This window comes from Giraffa tippelskirchi, chromosome 6, assembly GCF_054371585.1.
Source record: "Giraffa tippelskirchi isolate mGirTip1 chromosome 6, T2T-mGirTip1v1.2.pri, whole genome shotgun sequence".
NCBI lineage: Eukaryota > Metazoa > Chordata > Mammalia > Artiodactyla > Giraffidae > Giraffa > Giraffa tippelskirchi.
In genome coordinates this window covers 90,602,089-90,618,506 of record NC_137280.1, presented here as the reverse complement: position 1 = coordinate 90,618,506, position 16,418 = coordinate 90,602,089, and the positions used below count along the sequence as shown (strand labels likewise).

At 42.6% G+C, this 16,418-nt stretch overlaps 1 long non-coding RNA gene and 3 pseudogenes across 1 annotated transcript; all 4 read left to right on the top strand.

Moving 5' to 3' along the window:
• Positions 1-10: 10 nt before the first annotated feature.
• LOC145509463 (uncharacterized) lies at positions 11-766 on the top strand. The gene is made up of 2 exons (XR_014056101.1): positions 11-215; positions 440-766. It is a non-coding gene; the product is annotated as an uncharacterized LOC145509463 (long non-coding RNA).
• A 240-nt stretch (positions 767-1,006) lies between these two features.
• On the top strand, positions 1,007-1,945 carry LOC145510852 (olfactory receptor 7D4-like; annotated as a pseudogene).
• An 8,961-nt stretch (positions 1,946-10,906) lies between these two features.
• Positions 10,907-11,820, top strand: LOC145509458 (olfactory receptor 7D4-like; annotated as a pseudogene).
• A 1,352-nt stretch (positions 11,821-13,172) lies between these two features.
• On the top strand, positions 13,173-14,813 carry LOC145510851 (large ribosomal subunit protein eL28 pseudogene; annotated as a pseudogene).
• The last annotated feature ends 1,605 nt before the right edge of the window (positions 14,814-16,418 follow it).

The window sequence follows — 16,418 nt, the reverse complement described above, 5'->3', positions numbered from 1 at the left end:
GACGCTGGCTGCCTTTCAAGTTCGATTGATTGGCAAGTTCCCCTGTTAGCCGCGATACGGTAGTTTTCACCGCGTTGGGGCGGGACCCCTAGGTCAGCTCAGAGCGCGGACTGCGGGCAGAAGCAGGCCCAGCGGAAGCGGCCGAGGCCAGAACTAAGTCTTTGGGCGGGGCTGCAAGCAGAAGGCGGGGCCCATAGCAGGATGTAGTTTTGGAGGCGAGTTTTGGGACGAGTAACGGTTCTGGGTTTAGAGGGCAAAAGGGAGGGGCTGGCGATGGTTACTCACCCAAACCGATGCTACTGAAAAACTTTTCTGCCTGCCTGTTCTCAGATTCCTGGAGCGCTTAAAATTAGATTCTCCCATATTGACAAACCTGGCGATCCTTGAGATGGCCAGATTCGGCCAGACACCACTTTCTGATCAAATTCGTTGTTGACAGGGGGTAGGGCCACAGAGCAAAGTGGGGCGAGTGCACCACCAACACACATGGACCTGCTCGACTACTACAGAAAATTTGGAAAAAGCAGAGTTATCCAAGAGGCAAAATTCCACCCCAAAGAAGGAAGAACGTTCAAGCCATTGACATGCTACACCTGAAATGGGCTGCAGCTGAGCTGGACACCACAAAGGTTGATGGTCTTGAAGGCGGTCATTCATTTGTGAAAAAGTTAGAAGAAAGGAAGGAATTTCCCCTAAAATAGTATCTGTACAAGATAATGGTGTTTATCATGCTCTCAGGGAAGGAATATTAGATTGTTAGTCAAAATGTGTGGGGTTTTTCCTCGTTTTTCTGATTGTTCAGTCACTCGGTCGTGTCTCCTTGCAACCTCATGGACATCAGCACGCCAGGCTTCCCTATCCTTCGCTATCTCACGCAGTTTGCTCAAAATCATGTCCATTTATCTGGGGGTGTTCATTAATAGGATAAAGTTTCTTTATATTTGGGGACTGCTGTTTGTTTGAATTAGCTTTGCTTTGTCGGTTACCTGGCACAGTGATCAGCTACATGGATGCAGAAAACCAAAAAGTTGTCTCAAAATTCCTCTTCTTGGGACTCTAAGAAGATCCAGACCAGCAGCCCCTCCTCTTCAGGTTTTTCCTGTCCATGTACCTGGTCCTGGTCCTAGTGCTCGGGAACCTCATCATCCTCACTGTCAGCTCTGACCCCAACCTCCACCCCCAATGTACTTTTTCATCTCCCACCTGTCTCTTTCTGATATTTGTTTCAATTCCACTGTAGTTCCAAAAATGCTACCGAATATCCAGGCACAGAGCAAAATTATCACCTATGAAGGCTGTATCACCCAGATGTATTTTTTCTTGGTTTTTGGGTATTTGGACAACTTCCTCCTGACTGTGATGGCCGATGATCACTATGTGGCCATCTGCCACCCCTTGCACTACACAATTACCATGAGTCCCCACCTGTGTGCCCTGCTGGCTCTAGTCTCTAGGTCTCTTAGTGTCCTAGTCGGCCTCTTGCACAGTCTGATGGTATTGCATCTCTCGTTCTGCACACACACAAATTCTGAACTTCTTCTGTGAATTTGCTGTGGTGCTCAAGTTGGCCCGTTCGGATGCTCTCAGCAATTACATCATGCTGTATTCTGTGACTGGATTTCTGGGAATTCCTCCACTTGCTGGGATCCTTTTCTCCTACACTAAGATTATTTCCTCCATATTGAACATCTCTTCGATGGAGGGGAAGTACAAAGCTTTCTCAACCTGTGGGTCTCGCCTAACAGTCACTTCCTTATTCTATGGGACAGGATTAGGAGTGTATCTCAGTTCTGCCTTCTCCCCCTCCTCCTCAAAGCGGGCAATTGCCTCAGTGCGGTACACTGTGGTCATCCCTATGCTGAACCCCTTCATCTACAGCTTGAGGAACAGGGATATGAATGGGGCACTGAGGAAACTTGCCAGCAGGTCTTTCTTGTCCTTGTGAGGAGACATGGATGTTGGGATGGGAGAATCACTGTAATAACCTATATAAATATACTGGCAATCAGAAATACCAAATCTTCAACTTCATTGAGTGTATGCTTTGTCCTTCTTTTTCTGAAATACCATAGCTTGAGTTTCTTCTAAGTTTCCACTTCCTAAAGCAACTGATTCTTGGACTGCTCTGATGACTTAGTGGATAAGAATCTGCCTGCCAATGAAGGGGACAAGTGTTTGATCCCTGGTCCAAGAAGATTCCACATACCGAGGAGCAACTAAGCTTGAGCGCCACAACTACTGAGGCCATGATCTAGAGCTCATGAGCCATAGCGACTGAGGCCCGGTGCTGCAACAAATGACATCAGTGCACCTCGAGTCTGTGCTCCATAACAAAAGAAGCCATTGAAATGGGAGGCCATCCAAAGACAGCTGGAAAGCAGCCTCTGCCAGCCACAACTAGAGAAAGCAAGCCTGTAACAATGAATACCCAGTATAATTAAAAATAAAATAAGTAATAAAAAATAAAACAAAAGCAACTGATTCTCAAGAACTTCCTTTAGTAAAATTTATGACCTCTTTCCTGTGCAGAAATGTTCATCCTTCAGTTCAGTTCAGTCGCTAAGTTGTGTCCAACTCTTTATGACCCCATGGACTGCAGCATGCCAGGCCTCCCTGTCCATTACCAACTCCTGGAGTTTACTCAAATGCATGTCCATTGAGTCAGTGATGCCATCCAATCATCTCATCCTCTGTTGACCCCTTCTCCTCCCTCTGTCAATCTTTCCCAGCATCAGGGTTTTTTCTAATGAGTCAGTTCTTCCCATCAGGTGGCCAAAGTATTGGAGTTTCAGCTTCAACGTCAGTCCTTCCAGTGAATATTCAGGACTGATTTCATTTAGGATGGACTGGTTGGATCTCCTTGCAGTCCAAGGGACTCTCAAGAGTTTTCCAACACCACAGTTCAAAAGCATCAATTCTTTGGTGCTCAACTTTCTTTATAGTCCAACTCTCACACCCATACATGATGACTGGAAAAACCATAGCCTTGACTAGATGGACCTTTGTTGGCAAAGCAATGTCTCTGCTTTTTAATGTGCTCTCTAGGTTGGTCATAACTTTTCTTCCAAGGAGTAAGCGTCTTTTAATTTCATGGCTACAGTCACCATCTGCAGTGATTTTTGGAGCCCGAGAAAATAAAGTCTGTCACTGTTTCCACTGTTTCCACATATATTTGCCATGAAGTGATAGGACCAGATGCCATGATCTTTGTTTTCTGAATGTTGAGCTCTAAGCCAATTTTTCACTCTCCTCTTTCACTTTCATCAAGAGGCTCTTTAGTTCTTCTTCACTTTCTGCCATAAGGGTGGTGTCATCTGCATATCTGAGGTTATTGATATTTCTCCCGGCAGTCTTGATTCCAGCCTGTGCTTCCTCCAGCCCAGCGTTTCTCATGATGTATTCTGCATATAAGTTAAATAAGCAGGGTGACAATATACAGCCTTGACGTACTCCTTTTCCTATTTGGAACCAGTCTGTTGTTCCATGTCCAGTTCTAACTGTTCCTTCCTGACCTGCATACAGATTTCTCAAGAGGCAGGAAGGTCAGGTGGTCTGGTATTCCCATCTCTTTAAGAATTTCCCACAGTTTGTGGTGATCCACACAGTCAAAGGCTTCGGCATAGTCAATAAAACAGAAGTAGATGTTTTTCTGGAACTCTCTTGCTTTTTCTATGATCCAACAGATATTGGCAAGTTGATCTCTGGTTCCTCTGCCTTTTCTAAAACCAGCATGAACTTCTGGAAGTTCCCGGTTCCCTACTGTTGAAGCCTGGCTTGGGGAATTTTGAGCATTACTTTGCTAGTGTGTGTGTGAGATGAGTGCCATTGTGCAGTAGTTTGAACATTCTTTGGCATTGCCTTTCTTTGGGATTGGAATGAAAACTGACCTTTTCCAGTCCTGTGGTCACTGCTGAGTTTTCCAAATTTGCTGACATATTGAGTGCTGCACTTTCACAGCATCATCTTTTAGAATTTGAAATAGCTCAACTGGAATTCCATCATCTCCACTAATTTTTTCATTGTGATGCTTCCTAAGGCCCACTTGACTTTGCATTCCAGGATGTCTGGCTCTAGGTGAGTGATTATACCCTTGTGATTATCTGGGTCATGAAGATCTTTTTTTGTACAGTTCTTCTGTGTATTCTTGCCACCTCTTCTTAATATCTTCTGCTTCTGTTAGGTCCATACCATTCCTGTCCTTTATCGAGTCCATCTTTGCATGAAATGTTCCCTTGGTATCTCTAATTTTCTTGAAGAGATCTCTAGTCTTTCCCATTCTATTGTTTTCCTCTGTTTCTTTGCACTGATGATGGAGGAAGGCTTTCTTATCTCTCCTTGCTATTCTTTGGACCTCTGCATTCAAATGGGCATATCTTTCCTTTTCTCCTTTGCTTTTTGCTTCTATTCTTTTCACAGCTATTTGTAAGGCCTCCTCAGACAGCCATTTTGCTTTTTTGTATTTCTTTTTCTTGGGGATGGCCTTTCTCCCTGTTTCCTGTTCAACGTCATGAACCTCCATCCATAGTTCATCAGGCACTCTGTCTATCAGATCTAGTCCCTTAAATCTATTTCTCACTTCCACAGTATAATCGTAAGGGATTTGATTTAGGTCATACCTGAATGGCCTAGTCGTTTTCCCTACTTTCTTCAATTTAAGTCTGAATTTGGCAATAAGGAGTTCATGTTCTGAGCCACAGTCAGCCCTCAGTCTTGTTTTTGTTGACTGTATAGAGCTTCTCCATCTTTGGCTGCAAAGAATATAATCAATCTGATCTTGCTGTTGACCATCTGGTGATGTCCATGTGTAGAGTCTTCTCTTGTGTTGTTGGAAGAGGGTATTTGCTATGACCAGTGCGTTCTCTTGGCAAAACTCTATTAGCCTTTGCCCTGCTTCATTCTGAGCTCCAAGGCCATATTTGCCTGTTACTCCAGGTGTTTCTTGACTTCCTACTTTTCCATTCCAGTCCCCTATAAGGAAATCATTTTAGGGTGTTAGTTTTAGAAGGTCTTGGAGGTCTTCACAGAACCGTTCAACTTCAGCTTCTTCAGCATTACTGGTCAGGACATAGACTTGGATTACCGTGATATTGAATGGTTTGCCTTGGAAACAAACAGAGATCATTCTGTCATTTTTGAGAATGCACGCAAATACTGCATTTCAGACTCCTTTGTTGACTATGATGGCTACTCCATTTCTTCTAAGGGATTCCTGCCCACCAGTAGTAGATATAATGGTCATCTGAGTTAAATTTACCCGTTCCAGTCCATTTTAGTTTGCTGATTCCTAAAATGTTGACGTTCACTCTTGCCATCTCCTGTTTGACCACTTCCAATTTGCCTTGATTCATGTGCCTAACATTCCAGGTTCCTATGCAATATTGCTCTTTACAGCATCGGACCTTGCTTCCATCACCAGTCACATCCACAACTGGGTGTTGTTTTTGCTTTAGCTCCATCTCTTCATTCTTTCTGGAGTTATTTCTCCAGTGATCTCCAGCAGCATCTACCTACCGACCTGGGGAGTTCATCTTTCAGTGTCCTATCTTTCTGCCTTTTTATACTGTTCATGTGGTTCTCAAGGCAAGAATACTGAAGTGGTTTGCCATTCCCTTCTCCAGTGGACCACATTTTGTCAGAACTCTCCACCATGACCCGTCCATCTTGGGTGGCCCTACATAGCATGGCTCATAGTTTCATTGAGTTAGACAAGGCTGTGGTCCCTGTGATTACACTGGTTCGTTTTCTGTGATTGTGGTTTTCAGTCTGTCTGCCCTCTGATGGAGAAGTGTAAGAGGCTTATGGAAGCTTCCTGATGGGAGAGACTGACTGAGGGGCAATCTGGGTCTTGTTCTAATGGGCGGGGCTATGCTCAGTAAATGCTTAATCCAATTTTCTGTTGGTGGGTGGAGCTCTGTTCCCTCCCTGCTATTTAGTGGGGCCAAACTATGGTGGAAGTTATGAAGATAATGGTGACCTCCCTCAAAAGATCCCATGCACATACTGCTACACTCAGTGACCTCAGTCCATGGCAGCAGGCCACCACTGACCCACGCCTCAGCTAGAGACTCCCAGACACCCACAGACAAGTCTGGGGCAATCTCCTGTGGGGTCACTGCTCCTTTCTCCTGGGTCCTGGTGCACAAGGTTCTGTTGTGCCCTCCGAGAGTCTATTTCCCAGTCCTGTGTAAGTTCTGGCCTCTCTATGTTGGGTTAATGGCGACCTGCTCCAAGAGGGCTTATGCCATACCCAAGTCTGATGCACCCAAAGCCTCTGTCCCTGTGGCAGACCACCGCCAACCCACACCTGCACAGAAGATGGTCAAAAACAGTTCTGTCTCAGTCTCTGTGGGGTCCCTGGGTCCTCGCTTGCACAAGGTTTTTTTGAGCCCTCTGAGTGTCTCTGGTAGGAATGGGGTTTGATTCTAAACGTGAATTCACCCCTCCTACCATCTTGCTGGGGCTTCTCCTTTGCCCTTGGATGGGGGGTATCTCCTCACAGCTGCTCCAGCACTTACCATCTTACAAGGGTATCTCTGACCTTGGACGTGGGATATCTCCATGGGTATCTCTGACCTTGGACGTGGGATATCTCCATATGGCCAGTCCAGCAAAGCACAGCCACGGCTCCTGACCTTGGACGTGAGGTATCTCCTCTCATCTCACATGCTAGTAAAGTAGTGCTCAAAATTCTCCAAGCCAGGCTTCAACAGTATGTGAACCGGGAATTTGTAGATGTTCAAGCTGGTTTTAGAAAAGGCAGAGGAACCAGAGATCAAATTGCTAACATCTTTTGGATCATCAAAAAAGCAAGAGAATTCCAGAAAAACATCTATTTCTGCTTTATTGACTATGCCAAAGCCTTTGACTGTGTGTATCACAATAAATTGTGGAAAATTCTGAATGAGATGGGAATAGCAGACCATCTGACCTGCCTCTTGAGAAATCTGTATGCAGGTCAGGAAGCAACGATTAGAACTGGACATGGAACAACAGACTGGTTCCAAATCGGGAAAGGAGTACTTCAAGGCTGTATATTGTCACCGTGCTTCTTTAACTTGTATGCAGAGTACATCATGAGAAACGCTGGGCTGGATGAAGCACAAGTTGGAATCAAGATTGCTGGGAGAAATATAAATAACCTCAGATATGCAGATGACACCACCCTTATGGCAGAAAGCGAGGAAGAACTAAAGAGCCTCTTGATGAAAGTGAAAGAGGATAGTGAAAAATTGGCTTAAAGCTCAACATTCAGAAAACAAATATCATGGCATCTGGTCCCATCACTTCATGGCAAATATATGGGGAAAGAGTGGAAACAGTGGGAACAGTGACAGACTTTATTTTGGGGGGCTCCAAAATCACTGCAGCCATGAAATTAAAAGATGTTACTCCTTGGAAGAAAAGTTATGACCAACCTAGGCAGCATATTAAAAAGCAGAGATGTTACTTTGCCAACAAAGGTCCATTTAGTGAAGGCTATGGTTTTTTCAGTAGTCATGTATGGATGTCAGAATTGGACTATAAGGAAAGCTGAGCACCAAAGAATTGATGTTTTTGAACTGTGGTGTTGGAGAAGACTCTTGAGAGTCCCTTGGACTGCAAGGAGATCCAACCAGTCCATCCCAAAGGAGATCAGTCCTGGGTGTTCACTGGAAGAACTGATGTTGAAGCTGAAATTCTAATACTTTGGCCACCTGATGCGAAGAGCTGACTCATTTGAAAAGACCCTGATGCTGGGAAAGATTGAAGGTGGCAGGAGAAGGGGACGACAGAGGATGACATGGTTGGAAGGCCTCACTGACTCAATGGGCACGAGTTTGAGTAAACTCCAGGAGTTGGTGATGGAGAAGAAGGCCTGGCGGGCTGAAGTCCATGGGGTCGCAAAGAGTCAGACATGACTGAGTGACTGAAATGAACTGAACTGAACTGAGTACTGTTAGCACTTAATAGTTCTGTAGTGATTATTGTTGTTTCACTTAAGTGTCCATGATATTATCTGATAACAATTTAATTAATTAAATTTGACATTCATTATGCAGGCTAATTTTCTATTCTCATCTTACCACCTTTTTAGTTGTTCAGGAGACTACTGAAATATTGAAGTTGGAATAGACTGACTTGTTCTGTTCATAAATTTAATAAGAATATTTTCATGTTTTAATGTAGAATATCCTTTTGGGTACAGTTTTAAAAACATTTTTAGTGAGTTAAAAATTTTCCTTGATTTCTTCAGTTAGTGAGAGGTTTTGTCCTGGCTGATAACCACAACTGTTAAATGTAATGGTTGGTACATATTCTCAAATGAATTTTTTATTGTAATCGTGATTATGATTTCTCTTCACTGACCTATTTTTGTGTTGAAGTATGTTAACAACCATCATTGTATTAAACAAGCTCTCCATTCTGAGAATAGTTATTACTTATTCATGATATATTATAGATATGAATGCATTTAACTAATATTAGTATTCAATTTTTTTATAAATTCAATGTATGATAAACTTGAAATTTTCTTTGTTTGTGTAATAGTTTATTCTTTTCAACTCAATCTTTATTACATGTGCATCATTTACGTGTGTTCAGCACCTACTATGTGCCAGGCATTATGCAGGTCCCTGGAAAGACAATGATGAGCAAAAACAGTCATGACCTCTGACCAACAAATAAATACAAAATTATCAACATGAGAAGCACAATCAAAAATAGTACAGGGTGCTCAACTTTGGGGCCTCATACTTTGTGCTCCATTACCAAGCCCAAGTTTACTCTGCTCACTGCATAGTAGGTTAATAAATTCACATATGAGATGTTGAGGCAAGGAATATTACTTTATTTCAGAACCCAGCAGACCTAGAAGATGGCAGACTAATTTCTCAAAATAACCATCTTATCTGGGTCTAGATGCCAGATTCTTTTATAGAACAGAGATGGGGGTAGGTGAGGAAGTAAAGTAAAAAAGCTGTTAATCTTGCAACTATCTCCTGGAATGGCCAGCGTCAGAGAAGGATGTATTAGTTTCTTCTTTCCTGCAGCCATTCACAGGTGGACAAGGTCTTGAATAAAGGCACAAACAAAGGTTTAACATTCAGGCACAGGGGCAGAGTTCTCCCAGGCAGGCTATTATGTATAGACAATATCCTTTTAGTGAACAAAAGGAACTGGAAGCAAAGGTTAAAGTGAAAGAAACAGATCCACATGTAGTCAGACTTTGTTCTTCCCTGTAGCACTCCTGAACCTCACTCTGCTCTCCATTTCACAGGGCTCTCACACCCCTTCTGTTTGTTACCAAGCTCACTGACCCACATGGCAAATGGGAATTCTGCCTCTCACCCAAAATGCTTGCCCTTTCCTTATTTCCTCTGATTAACAATTAGCCAGCCTTCTGCTCATAACTTAATATTCATATGTCAGAGAGACCTTTTCTACCTACCTCTCCCGGGCAAACTGGTTCTCAATGATTTTTTCACTCTTTAATGAACTGCATTTTCTAGGCTTTTATAATGCCAATACTTTTTTTTTTTACTATGGAGAAAATGCACATTTGTTTCCATTTTAAATTTGCCTTTCAATTTTTAGGGTGATCTATACAGGCTTTGAATATTTTTAATTAAAACTTTCAATACTTTTTTGCAATTATCTCCACTGATTTTTAATAAAATACAACCCCACTTGTGAGCGTGAGCACATGAGCTCACACTCTCCCACACACTTTGTATTTTATATTAATGGTTTTGTAATCATGTTTCCCCATCTTTTTTTTAATGTGTAGTTCATTTATTTTCTTTCATCTTCTTGGAATAAGCCACCTGGCAGGCATTCTCTGAAAGAGACAGCCATAAGAATCATCAGTAACCAGAAGTGCTGCATGGCAGGCAAAAGAGGTAACAGATCCATTGTGCTTGAATCAGAATTCCATCTTTGATGGCTGTCCTTATTTAAGGGGACTAGTGATCAACGATAGTTGTGTAGGACAAATTTATCATTTTTTTGAACATGCTCACATTTATCAAGTGTCTGCTGTATACGTGATAAGAACCACACTTGAAAAATTGTATCATCTCATTTAATTCACTCTTTAGTCTTACATTTTACAGTTTATTACTCCCATTGTTGAGGTGACGGGTCTGCACCAAAAGAGATTAAATAACTTTGTCAAGGTCACACAGATAATATGTTCACAGACCAAAATTCTGTTCTAGAAAATCTGACTCAAGATCTCATTGTCTAAATCACAACTCTATACTGTACTTTGGGAGAGTTATGTATCAAAATTATTGTCATAAAAACAGAAAAAAATAATAAAGTTATCATTTATTAAGATGGCATTTTCAAACCTCACAAAGAATGTAATAACAGTAATCACAATTTTAGAAAAAAAGTAAGGTACATGAGAGTTAACTGTGACATCAATATGGGTCACAGAATTAAGTTTGTTGGAATTGATAACCCATATCTTTGTTGCTGTTCAGTTGCTCAGTCGTGTCCAACTCTTTGCGACCCCATGGACTGGACCCCATATCTCAATCACAACTAAAAGAGTTACTGAATGAAAGAAGTATGGAGATTTTCAAAGCAAAGGCTATCAAGTGTCTTCAATTATTTTCAAAACTTCTTATCAAAGAAGAACTCTGCCTATGTTCATAGATTTGAGTAGGAAAATTAGAACCAGTGAGTGAGAGGCAAAAAGAGACACAGGGATTTCTGCTACATTAAAGTCTGAATAATTACACACAATTAAAATGGAAATGGGCTACCACTTGAATGAGTGAATCACTGCTATTGGAAGGACTAATGGAGAATGATATCCATGAAAATGTGGAATCAAAGGTGATAACTAGCTGTGATGCCAGTTGGCTGTGCATTGAATGTGTGTTTTGCCTCCTTCCCCAGCAGACACACTAGCTACATGGGATCGGGAAACCACACAGGAACAGTTCCTCCTCTTGGGCCTCTCAGATGATCCTGAACTGCAGAACCTCCTCTTTGGAGTTTTCCTGTCCATGCACATGGTCACTGTGCTTGGAAACCTTCTCATCATCTTGGCCATCAGCTCTGACTCCCATCTCCATACCCCAATGTACTTCTTCATCGCCAACCTGTCATCTGTTGACTTGTGTTTCATCACCACTACTGTCCCGAGGATGCTAGTGAACATTCAGACACAGAGTAAAGACATCTCCTATCTAGGATGCCTCACTCGGGTGCTTTTTTATGGTTTTCGCTGGAATGGATGATTTCTTTCTGACTGTGATGGCCTGTAACCAGTTTGTGGCCATCTGCCACCTGCTGCAGTACATGGTTATCATGAACCCTTGCCTCTGTAGCCTCTTGGCTCTGATGTGTTGGTTCATCACTTTATGGGTCTCCCTGCTTCATATTCTACTGATGATGAGGCTGACCTTCTGCACTGACATGGAAATTCCACATTTCTTCTCTGAACTGGCCCAGATTCTCAAGGGAGCCTGCTCAGACACCCTCATCAATAACATCTGCTTGTTTGCAGCCACTGCCCTGCTATGTGTGTTTCCTCTGACTGGGATCCTCTTTTCTTACTCTCAGATTGCTTCCACCTTAATGAAGATGGCCTCCACTGAGGGCAAGTATAAAGCATTTTCTACCTGTGGGTCTCATCTTGCTGTGGTTTCTTTGTTCTATGGGACAAGCCTGGGGGTTTACCTCACTTCTTCTGTGATCTATTCTTCCCAGAGAAGTTCCATTGCCTCAGTGATGTAAACTGTGGTCACCCCCATGCTGAACCCCTTCATCTATAGCCTGAGGAACAAGGATGTGAAGGGGGCCCTGGGAAGGCTCCTCAGTTGAGAAGCACCTTGTCTGTGATGGGCCTCTGTCTTCAGAACTAAGGCATGTCCAAGGGAAAATATTTTGAATTTAACTATCTTGGTTCTTTTTCTCCCCTAAATGGCATTCTTGATTTCTTCTATTTCCAAAGGATTTTTGACTTCGCATTTCTTTGTTTCTTTATTTATTTTTGGCTACACTGGGTCTTGGTTGCAGTGCACAATCTCTTTGTTGCTGCCCATGTGGTTCTTTAGTTGCAGTGAGTGGGGCTACTTTCTAGTTGTGTTGAATGGGTTTCTCCTTGTGGTAGGTTCTCTTGTTGCAGAGCATGGGCTCAAGAGTGGCCAGGCTTCAGCAGTTTGGGTTCATGGGCTGTGGGGCGTGTGTTCAGTTGCTTTAGCACATGCTTAGTTTCCTCGCAGTATGTGGAATCTTCCTGAACTAGGGATCAAACCCATGTACCTTGAATTGGCAGGCAGATTCTTAACCACTGGACCACTAGTGAAGGCCCATGTTTATTTTTGTATTGGGTTTTCCTCAACAACCTCTCCAGTATAATCCTTTTGACATTTTTTACTTATATGCTGTCCAAAAAATTCCATGTTTGCCCAGATTTTTGCAGTCATTCTTAAGATTTATAATGTTAGATTTAAAGCACTATGCCATATTCAAATATAAAGAATGCATAAAGCCAGATTCTCAGGTGAAACATTCTTTTTCATAAAGAAGAGGTAGCACATAAGTCAACATTCCCTAATACACTGGACAATAAGGCAGGGTCATCAGGTTCATAATACTCGGAGGATGTGGGTGATAGTATAACAATGACTGGACACAGAAATTCTTTTCCTCATCGGTGGCTTTTGAACAGGGAATCACAGTGAACGACAATAACCTGCAGATGCATCCTTAAAGCATGTTCCACCCTCAAAAATGCCTCAGGTGAAGGCAGACCCAAGCAGAGGGACCAGTCCTCTCTAAGGAGTCCCATCAGAGGCCTGGACACAACATGCTCTTTAATGATGTCCTTGTATTCCTGAGCCTTCCCTTGATGTGGGACTTACCAAGAACATTCTGACCCACACAACCAACCAGTGTGACTGGATGCCCCAGGTGCAGAGCTCTTGGACAAAAAAGCCTTCCTGAACCAGTGAGGCCACTTCTGCTTCGTGCCTTGTCTGTAGAGGGGCGGGATTCTGCGACTCTTGCAGACAGTCAAGTTCCATCCCTGTTAGCAGGGAAATAGTAACTTCTCCTGGCATTAGGGCTGGGGACCCCTGGGTTGACTTAGAGAATGTACTGGAGGCACAAACAGGCCCAGTAGAGGAGCCTGAGGCTAGAACTAAGCCTATGGGCAGGGCTGCATTTGGAGGATGGGCCCATATCTGGAAGTGGTTTTGAAGGTTGGACCAGTAGCAGTTTAGAGGTCAGAAGGGAAAGGCTGGGCATGGGTACTTATCCAATGGGATGCTCCTTCAAAAGGTTCTCTGCTTCACTGTTCTCAGCTTCCTGGAGGGCTTAGAATAAGATTCTGACCTGTTGATGAACCTGCCAATCCAAGATAGGGTCTATCTCCCAAATTCAGTCCATCTCATATTTAACCTTATATACATTTCTCCTTATATATACATATTTTTTATGAACTGTGGATGGCGTGGTAAAGTCTATTCATTGATTTCTTTGCATTTTCAAAGTAGTGACAATTTTCTGTAACCTTTCTGTTTTTCTTCTTCAAATATGTGTTTCTCTTTGTAATTGTTATGATCTTCAAATACCAGCTGGGCCTCCAAAACTAAATTGAGAAACAGCACCGATACTCAAGTGGAATTGGGAATCTGTATTCTGACTCCAAATCAATTCTCAGAGACAGAATATTGGGTGAAGTAGAATTGTTTTATTGCTTTGCCAGGCAAAAGGGATATAGCAGGCTAATGCTCTCAAAAGTGTGTGTCCCAACCTGGAGGGGGTAGTGAGAAGTTTAATAGTAATGGTTCAAAGAGGGCAATGCATTCTTGTGATTGGCTGGTACTGAGGTATGTGAGAGTCAGCATAATCAGTGTTCTGGTTCCAATCAGTCTGGGGTCTACTTGCTTGTGTGCACCATACCATTAACTTCTCCCACATGAGGGGGTTTTCACTACCTTAAAAACTGCTCAAAGATCTTGTTATACATATTGCATGATGGGGAACCAGGCCTCTGCCCCAAGGCTGCAGTATTGTTTCTTTTGAATATTCCTCCATTACCTCCACATCCCCTGTGCATACAAGCGAGGTCGCTTCAGTGATGTCTCTTCGCAACCCTATGAACTGTAGCCCACCAGGCTCCTCTGTCCATGGGATTCTCCGGGCAAGAATACTGGAGTAGGTCGTCATTTCCTTCTCCAGGGAATCTTCCTGACTCAGGGATCTAACCCATATCTCTTAGATCTCCTGCATTGGTAGGTGGCTTCTTTACCACTAGTCCACCAGGGAAGCCACATCCCCTAGTTTCTCTAATTAGCAACTATTTGAATCAGCTCATTGGAACCCAGGGAAGGTTATGGACACTGAATGAAGTCTCTTTCCTATTATCAAGAAACAGGGTCTCTTTCTGCTTCTGGCTGCCAAAATAACAGAAGTTGGCACCATGTCCATGCAACTGCTCCAGCTTCTTGATTAACAGTCAGAAGCAGACATACAACACCAAACACAAAACCTGATGGCCCGCAATTCCATCTGCTACAGTGGGCTCATTTTCCTCAAGACTATGGGTGTGGATCCATCAGTGGAGGGCAAGGCATCATGGTGGTCATGAAGCAAAGACCCAGCAAGTAAAAGTTGGCTACTTCCTATGTGCATACCACCATTAATGAAGATGCCCAGCCCAGCAGTATCCAGCACATGATCTGAAAGAACAAGTACTCCCTGGATTTGTGCATGGCCGCCATCTGCAGAGCAAGTGCCATCTTGCTTGTCCAGATGGCAAGCAAGTGATGGAGACAAGGAAACAGAACCACCCCACCAAGAGCTCCTGAGCGATCTCTTGTCTCCCCAAAGCAACAAAGCGGTCAGACAACTTTTCTCAAAAAAGGGGGGGGGGGATGCAGAAGTGGGGGATGTGCCTAGCAGCCTCACAGTGTCCTGCTTGGTATCAATACCAGGCATTCTTGACTCATTCAAGAATAGCTCAACAATGAGACTTCACCTCACATCGGTCAGAATGGCCATCATTAAAAAGCCTACAAACAATAAATGCTGGAGAGGGTGTGGAGAAAAGGGAATGCTCTTGCACTGTTGGTGGGAATCTAAATTGATATAGCCACTATGGAAAACAGTATGGAAATTCCTTAAAAAACTAGAAATAAAACCACCATATGACCCAATCCCACTCTTAGGCATATACCCTGAGGAAACCAAAATTGAAAAAGACACATGTATCCCTTTGTTCACTGCAGCATTTTTTACAATAGCTAGAGCATGGAAGCAATGTAGATGTCCATTGACAGATGAATGAAGAAGTTGTGGTACATATACACAATGAAATATTACTCAGCCATAAAAAGGAACACATTTGAATCAGTTCTGATGAGGTGGATGAACCTGGAACCTATTATAGAATAAAGTGAGTCAGAAAGAGAAAGATAAATACTGTATTCTAATGCACATATATGGAATATAGAAAAATGGTACTGAAGAATTTATTTACAGGCAGGAGTGGAGAAACAAGACATAGAGAATAGACTTGTGGACATGGGGAGAGGGAAGGAGAGGGTGAGATGTATGGAAAGGGTAACATGGAAACTTATATTACCATATGTAAAACAGAGAGCCAATGGGAATTTGCTGTATGGCTTAGAAAACTCAAACAGGGGCTCTGTAGCAATCTAGAGGGGTGGGATGTGGAGGGAGATGGTAGGGAGGTTCAAAAGGGAGGGGATATATGTATACCTATGGTTGATTCATGTTGAGGTTTGAAAGAAAACAACAAAATTCTGTAAAGCAATTATCCTTTAATTTAAAAAATTAAAAAAAATAAAGAATAGCTCAAAAATTCTCTATAATCATGTTTGCCCTATATTTCAGAGGTGACTGCAGAACAGTTTATAAAGATCCTTAAAAGAACTATTTATGAGCACCTCTCACCAGAGGTGTTCATATGCATTATGAAAAACATATTTTGCTGTGTTAATGTTTCATTAGTTGTGTACAAAATATTTGCTTTTTATGTAGCCAAAGACTCTTTTTCTTTTTAAAAACACTTCTGAGTTTCCCGCGTTGCCTTAAAAATTCTCTTCAAACACTGGGTTACAAGCAGATTTCTTAAATATCTCCTAAAATTTTTGTTTCTAAGGTCATTTTAATCTTTAATCCTCAAAGAATGTTTTTGGGCATGTGGTATGGGAGAGTGGATCAGTTGCTTATTCCCTTCAGAAAGATGATCAATTGTTGTAATATCTCTTATTGATAAACTATTGTTGACGTCAGTTCTGTTCAGTCGCTCAGTCATGTCCGACTCTTTGTGACCCCATGGACTGCAGCACGTCAGGCTTCCCTGTCCATCACCAACTCCCAGAGCTTGCTCAAACTCATGTCCATCGAGTTGGTGATGCCATCCAACCATCTCATCCTCTATCATCCCC